Raw genomic sequence first — 7985 nt, forward strand, 5'->3', positions numbered from 1 at the left:
GTTGCTTTTGCTCGTTTATGTTGTAGTAGGCGGGCGAATGTGACTCTCTATGACTCAATTCGTACCATCATCCCCGATCCTCCTTTTGTGGTTCCGAACCATATGGATTTAGTAATCTCATGGATTATGTAACCTTCACAGATCAATCGCTATTGCCTTTCGTTGCCCTTTTATCGTGGTTGCCTTTTATGATCCGTGAACGGTTTACAAGTTCCTTAAAAACTTGTTGGTGGCTCCCTATTTTTCTTGTACCTAATCGTTGTCCCTAATCTTTATGTCAATTCCCACTTTCTAAGAGTGCCAAACATATTCACAACATGTTTCTTGAATTCTTGGTGATTCCACTGGGGAGGATTCTTGGTTATTTATTGATTTGAGTGATCGGTATTTAATTGAGATGAGTGGATGAGACTTGAAAGATTCTTGAATTGTATTCCTGCGATTTAATTGGCATTGTCACATATGCATATGCATTTTAGCTTACCTATTTTGCCACAATAGTATGTGTTCTACGTATGTGGCTAGCCCGGGGGATTTAAGCTCTATCAACCTGAAAACGTTCATGACAATAAGGGTTCATCCGAGTTATTAAATCCACCCAAACCATGGAGCCGAGTTCGATTTAATCACGAACTCACGGAGCCGCTCGTTGGCATACACCCTCAAAGGAGGCTGCCTTGCTAACGTGTCTAAACTCTTAACCATGGTACCCTTTAACACCCAAAATCTTGACCATAGAGGAACATAGAACTTGACTTTAGGTTGCAAAATTCATTGCATCATGCGTGACAATGTGCTTATATGTGCATTTTTTTATTGACTTTTTATTTTTATTTTTATTTTTTCTCTTATCAAAAACTTTTCTTAGAGTCGAGTCATAGCTTTTTTTTTTAGTCAACCAGGATTTTTATTCCCGTATCCTACACAAGCGTCAAATTGTTTAGTCATAGCCGGAGTTCTACAAAAAGTTACGTGTCGTGCCACCTATGGATCTGTAGCCCTGAGTTTTATCTTTCATTTGGCGTTGGTTTAATCCTAATCAGTGTAACACCCTAGAAGTTTCTTTCTTTTAAAAATACTTGTTTTGCTCTTTTTGAAATCCAAAATAGGAAAATCTAAGACATTACCGTCACCGTGAAAACGGCTAAGGCAACTATCAAAGACACACAGCGGAAGATTACTTTAAAAAACATCCAAAACAAGTCAACTTAAAAAGTCAACCAAATAAAAGTAAAGTCAACCCAAAATTAAACAAAGTCAACCTACAACTTGGAACCATTGTAGGCCCTTATTAAAACCAAACAGACTTAGAAACCTTTGCGTTAGTCTCACAAGCATAATAATAAAATAATCAAAACAATAAACCACATCATAATCTTATGGAAACTAAGCATGATTCGCTCTTCACTCATGCCCATCATGAATATGCTTCATCACCTAAAAAAGCTTCTCTCTACTTGTTTCCACTACTCTCCATTAAAATGGGTCATCATAGGGCCAAGGTAAAGACAAGGCCAATAAACACACAAACACACACAATATGCAAAGCTGAGTACATAAGCGTAGTTAAACACACTAACATGCTTTTACCTATCAACACACAACTTACCTGTTGCACCTGTTTACAAGCACACAACATACCATAAAACTTCTCAACTAAGTAACTAAATAATTTATTTAGTATTGATTACGCATCGAACGGGTTTCCCCCCTTAACTCCCCCAACAAAAGGGGTACTAACACGGGAGCTAATCGTGCCAGTATAAAATAACCACTCGTAAGTGGCGGAATTCCTGCGCATAATAATAAAAAGGAAAATACAACGTCCTATACTTCCAGTAAAAGTTATGGTTAAATATAAAACCCCATAACTCCCCCCATATGTTCATACTCAAGGTATATACGTTCCAAGAGTTTTGGTGCGTAATCTCTTTCACTTTACGTTATTTACAAATTATTAAACTTGGTGATGACTCTCATATAATAATTATTCAAACAATTAAAAATTCCAATTTAATTCTTGAATAATTAGTGACCACATAATATTTAATGTTGAACCCTTTTTAAATCTACCTCGGTGTCAAAGACACCTTAAACGCGTAATGTGCCAAAATTCCTATCCCTCGGTGTTAAAAACACCTTAAGTGCACTAAGCACCAAAAGATAATTTATTCCTCGTGTACATAGACACTTACATAGCTCATTTCCCATGCTTATAACATCAATAAAAAAATTATATGAACCATAATTAAATTCCCTTTTAATATTCCAAACCAAATTAAACACGTAGTTTAATTAAACATGCTTTCTATTATGCCATAAATAAAAGTGTGGTTCATGTTCAACATTGTCAAACGATTATTTTCAAATCATGAATCCATCACAAATAAATCATGCTTCATAATTCAATCACCAATATCAACCAAATCACAATTTCCAATCATATTCTAGCGTGATACTACTTGGGATTAATTAATCAAGCCTAGCATGTTATTACATCATCAAAAATATGCTAAGTACGCGAACGTACCTCAATTCGTCTTTCCAAGTAGCCAAAATGCTAGAAATTACTCAACATAAAGTCTCCTATAATACCAAGTATATAAACTCAATTAATCCCCTGATTACACAAATTTCCAGCAACTTTTAAACACTTTAAAACCTCTCTAACAAGCTGAAATTTTGTTTTAAAACCTTTAAAACTCTTTCTTTAAGTGAGTAATTAAAACCACAAATTAAAAACATAATTATAGTGCTTATATTAAAATTCCAGCACACTTTTTAAGGGCTAAACCCCCCAAATAAATCTGAAAATTATATTAAAACCAATAAAACCTTCTCTATTTATGGGTAATCAACCCCTTTTTATTAAAACCCAAAAGTAGCACTTTATAATAAAATTCCAGCAATTTATTCTTAATGAAAACTCATTGAAACTCCATAAAGATACAATCTTCAAGCTTTATTAACACTTTCAATCAATGGGTATATAAAACCCCCAAATTAATTTAAGTTAGAACCCTAAAAATCAACACTTTAATAATTAAAACCCTAACTTTTAATACTTTATAAAATCTGAAAATTAAACACTTTATAATCTAAAATTTTCAATCTTTAATCATTAAAACACAATTATAAAATATATCAATCATGTTTAAACAATTAAAATCAATACCCAAAATATAAAGTATAGGAATAATAATTAAAACAAGATAAAAGAGGAGAGAGAGAACCGCCGAGGGGTGGTGGCCGGCCGGCTGGGCGGCGGCCAGGCGTGAGGTGGGTGGTCGCCGGTGGTGGGTGACGTGGTTGCGGCCGTGGTGAGGTGACATGCAAGTGACGCAAGGTTTGTATATTGTGAAACCAAGTTCACGTATAACCCCATGAAACGAGAAAAAAAAGGAAAAATAAGAAAAAAGAAAAAAAAGAAAAAGAAAGAAAAGAAAAATAAGGAAAAGGAAAAAGAAAAGGAAACTTACATGGGAAAATCTGATTTCTTTGAGCCTCTTTGTGTGGGAAAATTTTGGGGTTTTGGGAGGTATTTATAAGTAGAGAATGGGGTTTAAGTTTGGGCTTAATAAATAAATGGGCTTAAGTTATAAAATATTTAACCACAAGAGTTCAAATAAGGGTTGGGCTTATTTAAATGAAATGGGATATTCCAATAAGAATATGTAGGACTAGTTTACATACAATATTTTAAATGAGCCCAAATAATTAATAAACGTTTGGCCCAAAATATAATTTACTTTTATAAAACTTAATAAATAAAATACTTTATCCCTTTAAAATATTTGATTAAAATAATCGAGCCCTTAAAAATACATTTTGTAAATACTTAAATACTTTATAAAAAATACATAAAAATACGGAGTATTACAGTCTAACCCCCTTAAAAGAAGTTTCGTCCCCAAAACTTAGGTACGAAAACTTTAAAAACTTCTTTAAAGATGAATAAATACTTAAAATCTCAAAAACCTTTTTTAATAATTTTAGTTGCTGTACTTTTTGTGACTCATACTTCCTATTTCTTTTACTCATTTCTACACAAACTTATGTGTAGAATAACAAACTTTCTATCTTACACAGCCTAGTGCGTAAAATAACAACTTTACTAACAAACTTACGCAAAATAATATGTGAACTATCAGACTATCTAACAAACTCATACTACATAAGTGTAAGATTCAACTTTGGTAATAAACTTACACATCCTAGTGTGTAAGACAATCAAACTAAATAACAAAATCAGTGTAAAACTGACCGAAAAAGCACTTAAAATGCCAAAATTAAGGGAAAAACGCGTAATTCTATTGCACTCTACCCCCCTTAAAGAAAACGAGTTACACCCCCGTAACTCCACTTAACCCAACTTTAGAGTTATGTTGTTCTCTTTCTCATTTCATCCTTGGTAAAATCATAATACTTCTTTGTATTCATTCCTTGTTGTGAGTACCAAAAATCTCATCAATTCCTTACTCATTATACCAAAAATAATCAATTTCTATCTATAACATCTTTTACCAATCCTCTAGTAAAAGTATGAAGCACTTTGCTATTCAAAACCTTGATTTTGTCTAGCTTTCTCTTGATCAAATTGGTTACACTCAATAGTTTCTTTTGCAACTCATATTTTCAGTCAATGTTCTTTCACAATGACTTATGAAAAATGTCTTATATCTTACCAAGGTCCAATAATATGCAAGTTATTCATCACTTTACCAACTTTATGCAAACTCATATATTTCTATATACTTTGGCTCATCCTTTCTTTCTTACCAAATTCATCCTTTGTTTCATTGATTACACTTTTAGTAACACATGTCCCTTGTTTAACTTGCACCACTCAAATCCATTCTTGGATACTTTTTACCAACATCACTTTATGTTTTAGTTCTTTAAACGGTCATCTCATTAATGTTCCTTGACATAGTGAAATTTCATGGTTCTTTCTATATCAATCTCAAAATGTTGCCATGCCAATGCTGGTTTGTATGGTGATATTGTGTTTGTTTTCACTCCAAGCTATATGTACATCCATTCTAAAATTGAATACACATGTTCTCTGCATAACCTCCCATGTCGTACATTCTTTTCTTCGTTTGTCCATTTACCAAATGGGTGGATGTTGTAATTGTCTCAATGTATTACCAAAGTTTTCCTGTATACTTTCCAGGATCTTGAAAGAAACTTGGAATCTCTATTGGAAACGATATTCTTAGGAACTCCATGTAGTCTCACAACAAATTTGATGTAAGCCTTCGCAAGTTGTTCCATCCTCCAAATCTCCTTCATTGGTTTTTAAACATCATAGATTTAGACAATCGATCCACCACAATCCAAATGATGTCATTTTTATTATAAACCATCAACACACCTTTACCAAATCCTTATACAACTTGTCCTTTCCTGGTTGTATTTCACTTTCCTTCCATTATATTTCCTTTCAACTTCTTACTCTTACAGAGTATATTCAAGCTTTTATCTCCATGAATATTATAACACATCCTCTTACAAATTCGATCAAATTCACATTCTCCACTTGATTTTCCTTCATCTCTTCGAACATCGTTGGTCATATATTCTAGTCGCCCCAACATTTTCTTTACTTATCTTTTTCCAACACTTTCGAAGAGATTGATTTCCTTATTTCCCATTTACTTGTCGAATATTACTAATGCAACAATCCACCACATTACCTCCCTTTCAAAGATATTGAATGCTTTGCCCATATTCCTTTTTCAACTCCAATCATCTCTTTATTACATATTCCAATTCTTATGTGTGAGAGTCCATCTCAAACTTCGAATTTCATTCAAATAATCATGTTTCCATACAAAGTTATTTGACACTTATTACTCCCCATGAACTTTTCAATTATTCTCCACTAGGGCATTCACTTGTCAATAAGCTTTTCGAATCCATCAAAAATCTTCTACACCATTGTCCAACTTAAAAACCTCATACAACAATTAATGTATCAGATAGTCCATAATTCGCCGCTTCCATCCTTGCTACACCAACAATTAACTCTATATTTTATCACAAGGTCTCCCAAAATGGTCCTTTCTTCAATCACAACTTGCTCTTAGGAGAACTTGTGTGCATTCGCTTCTCTCTTAACATCAGCAAACTACATTACATGTGTTCTCATCGCCCTTCCTTTCCATACTTAGAATTCACCAAAATGCCTTCAATGAAAACACTGGATTTCATAAGTCCATAGAAAGTATAGGTGATTCATTATCCCAAAAGGCAAAAATGAAAACTCAAATCGTCTAAATCTTGTCATAATGCCAATTTCGAAATGTCCTCTTTCGAATATTCTTTCTTCGTAGTTCCTATCCTCAAGTCTAACCTCGAAATTATATTTGCTCCTTTCATTTGATCAAACAAATCATCGCTTTAAATTAACAGATAACTATTCGTCATTGCCACGTTGATCAATCCCCCGTAGGCACTTTACAAACACTTTTATCCTTCCTCTTTAACAATTACAGCGCTCCCCAAGGCGATGTAACCTTCTTTCAATGACTTATAGTATTATCTTCTAACCCCCTTTACGCAAAACAACATTGATCCTTTGTCCACACATAAAGATGTCCTTATAATACTTCCAACTTCACGTAACCTTTATATCCTTTGCTTATATTTCCCTTGCTTACATTTTTCTTCCAATCAATCCATAATCTTTCTTCTAGCATCCCTTGAATAAATCTCGTGACCCATAAATATTCTCAACTTCAATCACCTCATAAAACAATCCTTACTCAAATTATACCAACACATCAATCAAATTCATAAATCTTGTCATAAACTCTACTCTTTTATGACATTTTCATATCCCTAGTTCAATATTCTCGATACTTTCAAGTATACCGTGTCTTCATAGTTCAAATTCCCTTAATTTTAAGAGTTACTCAAGCCACCTTCATGCTTATTCCCATTTCCAAAATATTCCTTTAAAGCTTCGTTAGCCATCTTCTTGGCCTTTCAACCATCTTCTTGGCCTTTCACCTACCTTCTTTCGTGTTGTGATTCTTTATCTTTAATCTCAGTCTTTTCTTCCTTTCACTGAATACATGAATTGATTACCTTATCATACAAACAATTAAAGTACCAAAGACTTTATGTCCAATAATTGCCATTGAAAATTATAGTTCATCATCCTTTAACTCATTCCTTGGGCTTCTAAGCAATACCATTACTTTGAAAACCTCCAGATCTTAACAACTTGGAGTGTTACTCTAAGGCAAGTAACTCTTTACATTTCTCTTAAACTTCACTATCTGTTCCTTCTATCTGCATGCAAGACCAGTAGAACTTATTTCGAGTTTGTTATCTCAAATAAGATTGGGTGTATTTACAACTTATTCGTTCCCATCGACATGAAAAAATCAACTTCCTCCCGTACTTAACTTACAAACTTTCATTCACTCTCAAATTCTCAAGACACATTTTGCCTTTAAACAACTTGCACAACTCTTTAACTCAACTCTCGAAAACTTTGGGAATCGATCTCCCTTTGGTATATATGCCGTTTTTCACAACTTTACACCATCTTCTTACACTTTTCCATCATGGGATTATTAGTGATTAAATCATTCTTGGCAATCTATCAAGCTGCCTTACTACCTTGCTTAAATCATTTCATTACTGGAATTATTTCTTATCACCATACTTTTTGATGATAAAACTGGTTGCGATATAGGTTGGGTTGGAAACACTTAGCTTCTTCTTATTCTAATCAACTAACACCAACCAATAAACTCAATCAAGAAACATTTATTATTTTATTCTAATTAAGGTTTGAGGTAAAATAATTTTTTTTTTGTCCTCATTCCCAATAATTCAAATGCATAAAATCATGATTAATAAACAACCATATTTCATATAATTAAACAAACAATCAAAAATAAAAATATTCCCATGAATTGCTACTCAAAAAGGAAAGAAAGAAGTGAGTAGCACTGGGAAAAACAATA

This window comes from Chenopodium album, chromosome 15 (genome assembly GCF_948465745.1).
Source record: "Chenopodium album chromosome 15, dcCheAlbu1.1, whole genome shotgun sequence".
Lineage (NCBI taxonomy): Eukaryota > Viridiplantae > Streptophyta > Magnoliopsida > Caryophyllales > Amaranthaceae > Chenopodium > Chenopodium album.